Here is a 14,977-nt window from a genome sequence, read left to right on the forward strand (position 1 = left end):
CCTGTGTTTGAATGGAATTTATGCATCATGTATGAGGTGTATGAATATGCAACAGGCTGTTGCTTTTAAGGGTTAATCCTCTGTTAACGTGGGTCCTTTTTCGGGCTTATTTTGCCCAGAACCGCATGTCTGTAACTCTTTGTTTTTATTGTCTCATATTGTCCTGAATCCTAATTGTCCAAATTATTATTACTCTAATTATATTACTATTTTTATAACCATTTTATTACTAATAAACTTATAAAATTCTAAAAACAAGTTATTGGCATTTTTCACATAATACATATACAGTATCTGTATAATATATTTCATTATTTTTAATTGTTTCTGCTCTGTTTCAATGCCTCTCTGGAATGAATCTTGGCAAGATCCATTCGCCCTAAATGCTGTATTTTTTAAAGAATAAGCCCAAAGAGCAGCAGCAGAGCTTTGCTTCTCCCCTGCCCAGGTAATAACCAGTAACACAATTTGTGCCAGTGATAAAGAGCTGCTGAATTCCGCACCTGTCCTGGTTTTTGGCATTGAGCACAGCTGTCAGGGTTCCCAGTCTGGCCTAATGAGGTCGGTGCCTCTCTGTGCCATAACCAATCTGGACATCCGAGCTGCTGCTTTATTCCTTTCACTAATTGCTTCTGGCTGTTAAAAGCTTCTCATGCTTTAAAAAAGTGAAAGTCAATCCCCAGAAAATTCAGGAAATGATAACAGTCTCTGTGCTGGATGGAGAGGAGATGAGAAGACTTTTGATTTGTAATTTTGTGGTCTAACTAATTAAGGGAGAACAAAACATAATGGAAGCTTTGTTATTTTTATTTAACAGGGAATCTAAGCTGGTTAATTTTTGCTACGTGGATTTAAATGTGGGGTACCTGAGACCTCCACAGCATCATTAGGGAGAGGGTGAGGAGCTCCCCTTAAAGCCATAATTAGAAAGGCAGCGATTTCCCCATGAGTTTTTATTTTTGAAGTGTTTTAAGTGGCCTGGTCTCCTCCACAGAGCTCCCTCCCTCTCTCCTTCCCTGCTTTCTCCCCTCCCCAGTTTCTCTAATGTGGGTCATGCCTCCCTGTTTGCAGGTGGCACAGCACAGAATCTGCATTTTCCTTTTTCAAAATTAAAGTGCCTTTGAAATATGGTTCTGCATCTAATGCAGGGCATAATAAAAAGACTTTAAAGAGCTGCTGACGCCTCATGGAAAAGTGAAAAACACTCTGTTGAGAAACAATCCCGCTAGGCTGTCTTATCTGCTGTTCCCTTTGCTCATTTTTGATAGCAAGGGGCACTATAAATATATGTAACTATACATAAAAATGAGAAACCTTGGCAACCAGAGAGAAGGTTGGCTGTTTGCTCGTGTTCCCTCTCTGTGGGCAGGTGGGTGAGGGTAGGCAGAGTTCATCGGTCTCGTTTCATCTCCACAGCTCCCGAGCTGATGCTGTGGCCCTTTGCTGAGTGTTGGGCTCAAAGGGAGTCACGTACCAGCGGATTATTTTTTTCCTAGAGGTATTTTGTTAACCCTCTAAAAATAGCAGCGGTGGTTTCTGGAGCACTCTGATGAGGCTGGCGCTGGAACAGAGAGGAAGCTCCGGAGCCAGGGGACAGGAGCTGCCATATGGCCATTATTATATATATATATAAAGTTTATTATTTTATTATTATAGAATTTATTATTTTATTATCATACAATTTATTATTTTATTATTATACAGTTAATTATTTTATGATACTATATTATATTAAATAATACTATACTAATGAATACAGAAAGGATACTTACAGAAGGTTAAAAAGATAATAATGAAAACTCGTGACTCTCTGCAGAGCCCCAACACAGCTTGGCCCTGATTGGCTAATAAATCAAAACAATTTACATGGAACTAATGAAATAACCACCTGTTGGATAAATAATCTCTAACCACATTACAAAGCAGCAAAACACAGGAGAAGCAAAGGAGATAATATTGTTTTATAAGTAATATTGTTTTATAAGCATTTATAAATGCTATACTAAACTATACTAAAGAATATAGGATACAGACAGAAGGCTACAAAGAGAATAATAAAAACTCGTGACTTTCTCCAGAGTCCCAACACAGCTTGGCCCTGATTGGCCAAAGAGTCAAAATAATTCACATGGAACCAATGAAACAATCACCAGTTGGATAAACAATGTCCAACCACATTCCAAAGCAGCAGAACACAGGAGAAGCAATCAGATAATTATTGTTTTCCTTTTTCTCTGAGGCTTCTCAGCTTCCCAGGAGAAGAACCCTTGGCAAAGGGATTTTTAAAAGAAATATGAATGTGACACTGGGCACACACACCTCAGGGGCTGCTTCCTGTGCCCACGGCAGAAACCCAGGACATCTCCTTTCACCTGCTCTGCAGAACACAGGGATTGCATTGTGGAACTAATAGAATTGTGATTGTCATAGATAATATGACAATAACACCCCACACAGGCAGATGTCTGCTGCAAGGAGTGACTCTGATCATTTCCAAATGACTGAGCAAAAAGAACCTGCTTGATCCCTCCCCTTCTTGCAAAGAACATCTCCATCAGCAGCCCAGTAGATTCTGCTGAGAGGGGCTCAGCCAGTGTAGAAAGGATGGAAAATCCAGATTTTGGAGCCTGGCTACAGAGAGGAGCTGCCTCATGGCTGGGGTCCTGCAGATGGAAGCTGCAGTGTTGCATTGCTCAGCTAAGTGCTCCTTGGCTGCTAAGTTTCCCAGTAATTTTCCCAGGCAAATGATGCACCTGCCATAGCCTCAGGAGAAAATGTTTATTGCCATATCCACTGTTCAGGAAAACAGAGTTATTTTGGCACTGAAATACTGTACTCCCCTCCAAATCTGCACCTTGTTCATGCTGTTATAAATGGTAAAGCTGAAACCACAGAAGGTGGGCTGAAACCTCCCTCAGGTGTTGCAAGAGGTGCTTTCCTGTCAGAAAATCAGCAATTTCTGAAGTGACAGCCTTTCTAAAGAACTTCTTGAGTGCATTATTAGCAGGTTGTATGGAAAAGAGCTGTTTGGGCAAAGCTGGTTTCCAGCTTGGGTCTGCCAGGGCTGCCACAAGTGGCTGAGTGATGGTTCAGGCATCCTGGCAGGGCAGGCCGTGTGAAAAATGCCCATTTTCAGTAGGACAAAGCAAGCAGTTGCCTGGTGAATAAGGCAATCCAATTTAAAACCAAGGGTCAGTCAGGAAGCCAATATGGAGCAGGTCAGTAGACTCCAGAGTGGTGCTGTGAGAGGCTACAAACCACAGGTAACATTTACATGGAAATTGCAGCTCTGTGAGATGCCACCCAAGGCTGATGGGATTCCTTTGGAGCACTTATGGTTTCCAGACATCTCTTATTTAATACTGAGAAAGTCCCTTTTATTTTATTCTTGCTTTCCTGCACTTGTGACTTGTTGCTCTCTGAAATGATGAGGTGCCACGCACAGGTATGCTCTGCACAGAGCAATCCAGCCAGTGCTGGCTGAGTGGGCTCAGACATCTGCACAGTATCACTCCTCTGTCACCAGCTAATGGTGGTATAATTAGAAAAGTCATTAATCCTTGCTCAGCAGTGCTAGAAACTATTTATAGCAAGGCAGAAAGCCCTGCACATGAGGCTGGGGTATGGAAATTGCTTCTGGTGCCATGTGTGTTGTGGGGCCCACATGAAGAGGGTGAGGGAGGGAGCTTCTCTTTCTGAACTTGTGCAAACTGCCTGAGATGTGGGGAATCCCTTTTGATATCCCCTGCAGGCTGTCACCAGCACAGGGGAGAGCTGGTCTGCATCTCCCACTGCTGTGGGCTGTCCTGGCACACAGAAACCTGCAGTGACAGCCACCAGGCTGATTGCCCTGCTATTCCCTGTGCTGGCAGCAGCAGAGGGCAGGTAAAGCAAACTGGGAGCACACCTTGGTGTCTGTGCTGCTGCTCAGGGCAGGTAGAACAAACTGGGAGCACACCTTGGTGTCTGCAGTGCTGCTCAGGGCAATAGAACAAACTGGGAGCACACCTTGGTGTCTGCAGTGCTACTCAGGGCAGGTAAACAAACTGGGAGCACACCTTGGTGTCTGCAGTGCTGCTCAGGGCGATAGAACAAACTGGGAGCACACCTTGGTGTCTGCACTGCTGCTCAGGGCGATAGAACAAACTGGGAGCACACCTTGGTGTCTGCAGTGCTGCTCAGGGCGATAGAACAAACTGGGAGCACACCTTGGTGTCTGCACTGCTGCTCAGGGCGATAGAACAAACTGGGAGCACACCTTGGTGTCTGCAGTGCTACTCAGGGCAGGTAAACAAACTGGGAGCACATCTTGGTGTCTGCAGTGCTGCTCAGGGCAGGTAGAACAAACTGGGAGCACACCTTGGTGTCTGCACTGCTGCTCAGGGCAATAGAACAAACTGGGAGCACACCTTGGTGTCTGCACTGCTGCTCAGGGCAATAGAACAAACTGGGAGCACACCTTGGTGTCTGCAGTGCTGCTCAGGGCGATAGAACAAACTGGGAGCACACCTTGGTGTCTGCACTGTGCTCAGGGCAGTGGGAGCACACCTTGGTGTCTGCACTGTGCTCAGGGCGATAGAACAAACTGGGAGCACACCTTGGTGTCTGCAGTGCTGCTCAGGGTGATAGAACAAACTGGGAGCACACCTTGGTGTCTGCACTGTGCTCAGGGCAATAGAACAAACTGGGAGCACACCTTGGTGTCTGCACTGCTGCTCAGGGCAGGTAAACAAACTGGGAGCACACCTTGGTGTCTGCAGTGCTGCTCAGGGCAATAGAACAAACTGGGAGCACATCTTGGTGTCTGTGCTGCTGCTCAGGGCAATAGAACAAACTGGGAGCACATCTTGGTGTCTGCAGTGCTGCTCATGGCGATAGAACAAACTGGGAGCACATCTTGGTGTCTGCACTGTGCTCAGGGCGATAGAACAAACTGGGAGCACACCTTGGTGTCTGCAGTGCTGCTCAGGGTGATAGAACAAACTGGGAGCACACCTTGGTGTCTGCACTGTGCTCAGGGCTGGCAGATTGCACCTGCTCAGCCACCAGGGAGCTTTTGAGCTGCTTTGGCTGGTAAGAGCCCTTTGCTCAGCTCTCTTCCCACCTGGGGGCTCCAGCAGCAGCAGCAGCTGTAGCTGTTAATTCGGTGTGGCACTGCTCTCTGATGCTGGCAGCACGGGCAGAGGTTGCTCCCCAGGTCTCTGAGAAACTGGGGCACTGGTGATGCTCAGTGAGTCACAGGCAAGGGAAGCTGTTATTTACAGGAGGCTTCCAGGACACAGCTCAGCTTGGGCTGAAGTCCATGTTTTTCCTGTGCAGGAGTCAATATTTCTGCTTGAGGGGTTCAATCATCTCCCTGTGCCTGGGTTTCTCCTTGGTGAGGGGTGGGAGGATCTTGGGGCTTTCTGAAGCAGCCAAAGAGGCTGCAGTGCAGTACTGATGATGTTTTTGCCCCTCAACAAGGGGAAAGAATGATGAGGAGGACTCCATCTTATCAGAAGGCTAATTAATTACTTTATTATACTATATTATTCTATATTATATTACATTATATCTAAACTGAATCTGCCGAGCACTCAACTGCACAGAATCTCGTGACTGTCCCCAACAGTCCCGACACACACCAAGGAAACAAAACACCATCACTCTGGATAAACAATCTCCATATTACATTCTACTTTTGCACAGAACAGGCACAGCAAATGAGAGCAAGAATATTCTTGGGAAGAATTGTGCCTTGCTTTTCTCTGGGAAGAGAAATGTGGGGCTACACACCTGGCCCTGACAGGCCAAGGAACCAAAACACATCACTCTGGGGAAACAATTCCCATATTGCATTCTACTTTTGTAGTAGAAAAACAATAAGAATTGTTTTTCCTTTCTCTGAGGTTCAGAGGATGTGAAACCCAGAAATATTTTTGGGGAGAATTGTGCCTTGCTTTTCTCTGGGAAGAGAAATGTGGGACTGCACACTTGGCCCTGACAGGCCAAGGAACCAAACCACCATCACTGTGGGCAAACAATCTCCATATTGCATTCTACTTTTGTAGTAGAAAAACAATAAGAATTGTTTTTCCTTTCTCTGAGGTTCAGAGGATGTGAAACCCAGGAATATTCTTGGGAATAATTAATTGCGCCTTGCTTTTCTCTGGGAAGAGAAATGTGGCTGCAGTGGAGAACTGCTGGATGCTGGACACCGGAGAACTGCAGGATGCTGGACAGCAAGGAGCCCGTGGAGCTGGTGCAGAAGCACAAACTGCCTGGAAGTGGAGATGCTGAGGTGCTGGGGGAGCTGTGGAGCTGGGCTGGGGGTCAGCTGAGGTGGCCCCAGCGTTCAGAGAAACGCTCCCGTTGTCAAGTTAACCACTTGACTGGGCTGTGCCCAGTGAGGCACAAACAGCCTGTCTGTGTGCTGGCAGCCGGGCAGCAGCACAACCACAAGGGAAATATGTTTCTGTCTGGCCTCGCTGCATCTCCCAGGCTGTGCTGGAACCATTTCTCAAAGAAAGCATACAATTATTTTAGCCTCGGAGATTAGTGAACCAAGCCTTGTTCTCCTCAGGAATGAGAGTGAAATCCCTCTGAGAGAAGCCTGGTGGGCAGCTGCTGCTGTGGGATTTGGGGAGGAAGAGAGGACCTGTTGGAAATGGGGCTGTTACCAGCTGGAAACCCACTGTTCCAGCATTGTGGGAAGTCCCAGCGCTGGCTTTGGCTGTCAGAAGAGCTCTCAGGCTCTGTGGTGTGCCTGGATCATAAAAGGTGACCTCGGAAATTGCATTTCCAAACATCTTCCCCTCTCTGGGAATGATGGCATTGTTCCCAGTGTTTCAGGCTGGGACTGCCTGGGGCTCTTTGTTCAAACTCCCTGGGTGCTGCAATTCTAGCAGAGAGCTAACGATGCTTTGCCAGAGCCTGGGATCCTGGGAGGCAGCTGAGGATCAGCCTTTTGTTATCCCCAGCATTAAAAACCGCAGTTGGGGATGAGCTGGAGAAATCAAAGTCACTTATCTGGAGACATCCTGCGGGCATATTTAGCAGTGTGATGGAGCCAGGGTCAGCCACTCCTTCAGGCTGTTTCAAGCAGCAGGAGCTGGCAGGAGGACCCACAAACCTCAGTGAAGAGGCACAGGCTTCAAAAACTTTGTTTTGCTAAGAACCTGCTGCTGTCTGCTCTGATTTAAGGAAAGGAGAAGTCCAAAGGGCCTCAGTGAAGCAGGAGAGAATGTGAGAGGTGGCTGTCACAAAGGGGGAAGGGAAATGGAAAATGCCATCAGGAACAGCAGATGTTGCTGCTTTGCACAGTGAAGCATCATTTCTCCTCTCCTCAGAATTCGCTCTGAATCCATAGGCTGATGTCAGGATCTCTAGCTTGTCAGAGTGACCCCAAGAAGGGTTCAAAAGTCTCTTTTCTCAGTCCAGTGCTTGAACAAGGAGTCAGAGCTCTTCATTTCTCGGTCTCAAGGTTGTTTATTGTGTCTTATTTGTAAAAATTTTTTCCTGCCCTGCCGAGGTCCATCCAGCAGGACAGTTCCAGGCACTCTGCCTGCCCCCAGGGTGGTGTTATGTCTTTATACTAAAAACTACATGTACAATATTTACAATTCCTTCCCAATACCTGTCACCTATGTTAGACAGTGAGCTTCTACTCTAAACCAATCCAAAAGTGCCACCATCACAGCAGAAGATGGAGGCCAAGAAGAAGAAGGAGAAAGGCTGGACATGCCCAGATCTCTCCATTTTGCCCCTCTAAATCCCCATTCTAAAAACCCCAAAATCTATTTTTCACCTTGTGATAAATTCATTATCATTCTACTGAATTTGTCATGGCTTGCAGATCTTCATCTAAGGTTGGTAACTTGCTCCATAGGTCATAATCAAAACCACACAGGGGCATTCTGGGCTCTGAGACCCCTGGCAGGGTCTGGGCTGCTCAGGACAGCCAGAGGGATGTCCTGGCTCCTGACAGGCTGACATTGGATTTTTCCAGGGGAAGGCCTGGAATGGTGTCCCCTGGAGTATGTGGCACAGCACATGTCACTTGTTTGACTGACATGTAGATGAGATAGAAATTAGGATTTTTACAGTGCAAGATGCAGCTCCTTGCAGCATCCCCCTCTGTCTAACAAGGTGACCTGCTCCCCTGCTGGCACTGATGTGCTTGGGCAGGTTTGCCAGTGTCCTTTGGGCAGGTTTGGCAGTGTCCTTTGGTCCTTTGGCAGCTTTTCCACTGTCCTTTGGGCAGGTTTGGCAGTGTCCTTTGGTCCTTTGGCAGCTTTTCCACTGACCTTTGGGCAGGTTTGGCAGTGTCCTTTGGTCCTTTGGCAGCTTTTCCACTGTCCTTTGGTCCTTTGGGCAGGTTTGGCACTGCCCTTTGGTCCTTTGGTCAGGTTTTGCAGTGTCCTTTGGTCCTTTGGCAGCTTTTGCACTGTCCTTTGGTCCTTGGGCAGGTTTGGCACTGCCCTTTGGTCCTTTGGGAAGGTTTGGCACTGCCCTTTGTTCCTTTGGTCAGGTTTTGCAGTGTCCTTTGGTCCTTGGGCAGGTTTGGCAGTGTCCTTTGGTCCTTTGGAAGCTTTTGCACTGTCCTTTGGTCCTTGGGCAGGTTTTGCAGTGTCCTTTGGTCCTTGGGCAGGTTTGGCACTGCCCTTTGGTCCTTTGGTCAGGTTTTGCACTGTCTTTGGTCCTTGGGCAGGTTTAGCAGTGTCCTTTGGTGAGGTTTTGCACTGTCTTTGGTCCTTGGGCAGGTTTAGCAGTGTCCTTTGGGCAGGTTTAGCAGTGTCCTTTGGTCCTTGGGCAGGTTTTGCAGTGTCCTCTGGTCCTTTGGCAGGTTTTGAGGTGTCCTCTGATGTGCAGGCTCTGAGCTGTGAGTGTACACAGGAGCTGGGCACACAGCAGCTCCAGAGCCTTTCCAAGAAGGAATCAGCTCCACTTTGTGATCTGCTTTGTTCCACGTCTGTGGCAACCCCTCCTTCTTTGGAGAATAAGATGTTAAAGAGCTTATGAAAATGATCAAACCCTTCAGCTTCACTACTGTGATTAATCAATCACAGCTGCTGCTTTACAGCTCCTTGTTTTGATGTGTTTTAGGTTGTTCCAAAGTTAGCCCAGTGCAGGGCCAGGAAATATATTCCTGAGCCCTGCAGGGTTCTGCGATACAGCAAAAGCTGAGTTTTCAACATTATTTCCAACATTTCTTGTGCCTATGCTGCCATTTATTGCCAGTGCACATGGAATGCTCCTGGGAATTACACAATCCCCCAAAAAATGTGAGGAAAGGATTTAAGAACCAGCTCTTCCCTGAACGGTAGCTGCATCATTGCAAATATTGTCTGATCTGCCCTTCTTAGCACTGAAGTATCTGAGACTCCAGGTGGCACCTCTAAAGAGTTTGTGTCAATTTTGAAGGCTTAGTTGCATGGCTTAAATGCTCCTTAACACTGATATTTTTTACAGCTAAAGAGGCAAGCAGGATCATGAAGCTCAGATAGTTTGTAAAACTGCTGTCAAGCAGATTAAGCTGGAAATGGAAAATCTGCTGGTGAAGTCTTTTCTTTCTAATGTTTGTGTTGATAGAGGGTGATTTAAAGTTTATTTCAGCACTGAGGTGAGGCCTCAGGTATCTGGTAGCAAAAGGAGAGTGGGGATGGCTCAGCTTGCTGCATTGCACAGGCAAAATCCTTGAGACTGCCTGCAAAGAATATTTATTATAAACAAATTAAATTACACAGACTCAGCTCTTGGAGGTCCTGACAACACCCCTGGCTGGGCTGTGGGTGTCTGCAGAGAGCTCTCAGGCCCCAGGTCCATCTCTGATGTGTGCCACATCTGCTTCCCACAAACAGGGATCGCTGAAGGTGCAGCATTTCTGTCAGACCCTGACAAAGCTGACACCTGGACAGCAGAGCAGTTTGATGAGAAAAAGGGGGAATTTAACCACCCTGATGAGCCAAATGTTCAGGAGGGGAATGATGCAAGCTTAATTCCACCTGGCTTTGGAACTGAAGGCTCAAAGGAGCTTTTCTATATCTTGACATGCAAGACAACTCCACAGTTCCTCTGGGGTGCAACCACCAACTGCCTTGAGCTGCAAAGACTTTAAGCCATCTCCCCATCCCTGTGGAGACACAACCCCCTCATCCCTGATGAGGGATATCATGGGGGCTGAGGGAGGTGGAGCCGAGCCAGATTAACTGCCTTTGTCCTGGCTGTTTGCACAGCCTTACACCTGGCAGGACAGGGCTTGAGGCAGGACATCTCTCTGCTCCATCACATCCCACTCTCCTTAACTCATCTGCTGGCGATGAGGCACCAGCAGAGCTGGGACAGAAAGCCTCTCTGATAGCTGCTAGCCCTCATCCTCCTCTCCAGCACAGGCAGAAAGGAGGGCAGCAAGGTGGCATTGCCACTGCAGGTGTGCTTTGGCAGAGGGATGATGCTTCCAGGACTGTCACTCTGCATCCTGAAGTGGCTTTGCCTGGGGATAGCGTGCACAAAGATAAGGGAAATCCATCTTCTTTCCAGACTCAGGCATTACTGGATTTCAGAGTGGGGAGACAGCTTGGTTTGAGCCTGACTTTGCATCACAGATTCCCTGGCATGTGTGCCTCATGCTGTGCTAGGGATCATCTTCCCATCATGTTTGCAGGGCTCTGTGTCCCTCCAATTTCTCCTTGCCCTGTTCATTGCCTTGCTCTGGTCCTTGCCTTGCTCCTCTGTTCAGACCCTGGCATGGGGCACTTGTTCAGTGCTCACTGCCTCTCCTGGGGCTGTAACCAACCTTTGACTGGAGATGAACCCAGTTCCCTTTGGCATTTGCTCTCCTCCAAGCCGTTCCTGCCCGCGCAGGAGCTCACCTCCCACTATCCCCAAGTGCTGTGTGTGGTGAGCACCTGCAGTGCCAGGCATGCTTATCCATAAATCCAGGGGATTAAAATGAGTGTGTCATCTGCAGAAGGAAGACTCTGGGAGTGTGTTCTCCACATCCTTCTATTTTCACAGCGGGGAAAACTACAGACTCACGGAATGACTTGGGTTGGAAGACATAGCAGAGACCATCCAGTTCCAACCCCTGACATGGGCACGGACACCTTCCACTGGACCAGACTGTTCCAAGTCCCATCCTTGAGCACCTCCAGGGGCAGCCACAGGTCCTCCAGGGCCTCCCCATCCTCACAGGGAGGAGGAATCTCTTCACACCTCTGATTTAAATCTCCCCTCTTTCCATTCACAGACGTTTCCTCGCTCCCTGCCCGTGTCAGCCCCGTGCTCCGGGGGCGGCCGGACCGGGTGGCTCGGAAGCCGCGGGGCCGGGGGCTGCGGGGCCGGGCCCGGGGGCTGTGGGACCCGGGGCTGTGGGGCTGTGGGGCCGGGCCGGGGGCTGTGGGGCCGAGGACGGGGGGCTGCGGGCCCGGGGCTGTGGGGCCGGGCCGGGGGCTGTGGGACCCGGGGCTGTGGGGCTGTGGGGCTGCGGGGCCGGGCCGGGGGCTGCGGGCGGGCGGCCCTGCGGAGCTCGGCGGAGCCAATGGCGCTGCCGGGGAGGAGCCGCGGCCCCGGCCCGGCCCCGCCCGCCGCCCCCCGCCGCACTCGGCCTGGGCTCGGCGGAGCGGCGGGAGCTGCGGCTGCGGCGGCCCCGGAGCGCGGGGCAGCGGCGCCGGCGCCCGGCTGGAGCGGCCCCGCCGCGCCCGAGGCACCGGCCCTGGAGGCGCTGGACATCGGCCCCGCAGGCAGCGGCCGGACCCGAAGGTAGCGGGCAGCGACCCGCCGGCTCCGCGGGGGTGGCTGCGGGGATCTGTTGATGGGAGTTGCAGGAAAGTTTGCAGAGGGAGCGGAGGCTGCTCGCAGCGGTGTCGGTGCGGGCGGTGGGAGGCGGTCCGGTGCCGGTGCGGGCTGGGACTGACTGACCGACCGCCGGCGCGGTTCGGGCGATGCCAGCGCTGCTGCGGATGGAGCCGGGATGCGGGCTCGCCGCCGGGATGCGGGCTCGCCGCCGGGATGCTGTGCCCCCTGTGCCACCCCGCAGCCCGGCGGTGACCGGCGCTCGCCCTGCCAGCGCTCCAGCCCCGCCGATCTCCGGGCTGCTTTCCCGGCGGAGTTTTTAGGGAATGCTGCATCCACCTGTGAGGCGGCGGGCGGAGCAGGCAGGCCTGTGGGTGCAGGACCCTGGGGAAGCAGCCCCTGTGCTGCTGCTGCTGCGGGTGCAGCTCGGGCTGCTCCGCCGGGATGAGCTCCGCACCGGCGGCCCCACGGCCCGGCGGCGGAACGGGAGCTCCCGGGGCTCTTGGGGTATGATCAGAGATGCCTGCAGATGCGGGAAAACAAGGCTGTTCTCTGCGTTGTTTGGGAAGTTGGGAGAACTTCCTGAGGCAGCAGGGCGGCTGCCAGGAGGCCGGGGCTGCCGTCCCTGGGGCCAGCTCGGCCGGCTGAGGGGATCGGGCCGTGAGGCCGGGGGCTGCCGGCCCCCACGTGTTGCACCGGGGGTGTCCGGAGGTCAGAGCCCGGCCAAAGCTGTCCCTGGCACAGTGAGAGTGAAATGACCCCTGGTTCGGGCTGTGGGAAGGGTCTCTGGGGCTGCCCCCTGAGCGGATTGCCAGCGGTTTGTGTACCCCAGTGAGTGACACCCGTGCCCCCCTAGCTCCTGACCCCAATCGTGCTTGGGTGCCTGTCCTTGGGACACCCGCACGCTCCTCTGAACCTCCCGTGGTGCTGAAGTGGCCTGAGTGTGTGGAGAACACGATTTGCAGAGCGTTGAGTGAAAACCCATCAGTTTGTGTTTTCTGCGTGAGGTTGTGCTGTTTGCTCTTGCACGTGCTGTCCCTCTGCAAAACACAGCCAGGGAGGTGAGAGGTGAGCAGGGGATGCTCTTGGGCAGGAGGGGGATGCTGGACAGAGGAGCTTCAGTTTTGATTTCCTCATCGTCCCACAGGAAAGGGAGAGTGACCTGGAGCACTGCCTGACACTGCACTGTGCTGTGGGGCAGCGAGTAGCAGGGACCTGATAAGCAATAAGAGGTGTTTTGCTAAAGGTTCTAGACAGTGACTCATCTGCTGTAGGAAGGGACAGGAAGGAGAGGCAGCACAGGAGCTTTCTAGAGTACAAATGGGTCTTTCCCCCTGATTTTATCAGAAGCAGGAGCTTGGGAATCCTTTATTACTCTCAGAATAGTGCAGACCTGTAGGTTATAAACCTCCTGATGCAAGTGTCCCTGTACCAGCACCTCTTGCATCCCTGTCCCTGGGGAGGATGCTGATGTTGGGTCACATGCTAGGGTGGGACAGTTTCAAAATTTGAGGTGATTTCCAGGCCTCACAATTGATTTTATCTGACCATTTTTATTCACTTGTGAGTTTCTCCGAGTAATTGATCCTAGTCTGTACATTTCACCACCATTTCTGCGTGTGCCTGCCTGCCTGCCTGGGGTGTTTCAGAAGTCATTTTCCCTTGCCTCTCAGCTGCTCAGTCTTAACTTTTCTCCTTCATCCAGCCTTCCTCCCTCGGGCTTTTCTGCCTTCTTGTGCCCTGGCCAGCACAGAGGAGGTGCAGTGCTGCCGCCTTTCACTTTTTCAGGTGTGCTGCACCTCCCCAGCTATCAGCAGCATTGCTGACTGCCCTCACTTGAAACGTGTCTGTATAAGGAGCTGTTTTTGCTGATATTTGCCTGGATTTGTGTTGTGTGCAGAGGTATTGGTGCAGCCCGTTGGTCCTTGCTGACTGAGCACCTTGCTCACAGCTGGCTTCCTCTCTCTGGGGATTTATGGCTCCTGCACCACCTCACTTCATTTGCTGGGGATTTACCTGGGAATGCTGATGTCTGGTCAGGTCTGGGGGTGGATTTGTAATTTCTCCCTGCAGGAAGGGAGGGAAGATCCCCAAAAAACAGCCCTCATGTCAGTGGTTAAGGGCGGAAAATAGTGGGTGTTTGAGAATTATTCCTTTGCAAGAAGCAACTTTTGACCAAAAGTTGGCATATTTTTGAGACATGTGAGTCTCTAATCATACCCTTTTCCATTGCAAGGTGTTCTTTCACGTTTAGGCAGGCTCTTCAAACCATCTTGGGAATGGGTGTGGGGCTGGCCCAGGCTGGTCCTTGCACTGCTGCCCTGGGCACTTTGGGATCTGGGGTTCTCACTTTATCTGGGTTAAGCTCCCAAGGAAAGAGGTGTGACTTGAGATCCAGAACTGGTTTGAGAGATCAGAACTGGGCCAATTTCTAGGCCAGAATGGGGCTCTGGGTGTCCCAAGGGCAGATTTAGGCACAGAAACAGTTGAAGGTCAAGGTTCTCACCTCCCTTCCTTGCACAGGTGCCTTCCTGTGCTGAACACAGAGGGGGTTATGTCCCTGACAGGGCAGGCAGCAGGACATATGGCAGGACATAACCTTATTACTCCTTTCAAAGCATGAAAAACACCCCTTGCTGAGAAATACTGGAGCTGTGAAATGCAGATGGGGCTGCCCCCAGCAATAGCAGCAGCCTGGGGGAATGGAGAGAAAGCTTTTCTCCATGCCCTACCGCCTCACCCTCTGAAGTTCACAGTGTCTGCATCCCCCAGAGGAGGATTTAACAGCACCGGGCTTTGCTGTAACCCTCAGGCACCGTGTGGATGAGCCTGGGTGGAGAAATGGCTGAATGGGATGGTGCTTCCTTGCTCTTTCAGTTTCCTTGTGATTTCCTGCGTGCCTTGTTGGTACCACACTGCACATCCCCTGCCCTCCTGGGTATCAGGGAAACAGTCCAGGTTTGGGGCACCACTGATGCCCAAAGGCTGCCCTGCTCTGTCCTGCAGCAAGCTTGAGAGGTTTAGCTAAAATATAAATATAAATATACACCTTTTATATTTATATATATACCTTATATATATATATATATATACCATTTACATATTATATATGTATATACACCTTTTTTATATGTATATACACCTTTTTTATATGTATATACACCTTTTTTATATGTATACACACCTTTTTTATATATATATACAC

General features: G+C 50.6%; 1 protein-coding gene across 2 annotated transcripts in view; it reads left to right on the top strand.

Moving 5' to 3' along the window:
• Positions 1-11,593: 11,593 nt before the first annotated feature.
• Positions 11,594-14,977, top strand: part of ZMAT4 (zinc finger matrin-type 4) — a 51,180-nt gene continuing 47,796 nt past the window's right edge. For both annotated transcript variants that reach the window (XM_059490882.1, XM_059490883.1), the window contains exon 1: positions 11,594-11,739. The gene's annotated coding sequence lies outside the window, so the exon portion shown is untranslated. The remainder of the gene's footprint in view (positions 11,740-14,977) is intronic.

The sequence above is a fragment of the Ammospiza nelsoni genome, chromosome 30, assembly GCF_027579445.1.
Source record: "Ammospiza nelsoni isolate bAmmNel1 chromosome 30, bAmmNel1.pri, whole genome shotgun sequence".
Lineage (NCBI taxonomy): Eukaryota > Metazoa > Chordata > Aves > Passeriformes > Passerellidae > Ammospiza > Ammospiza nelsoni.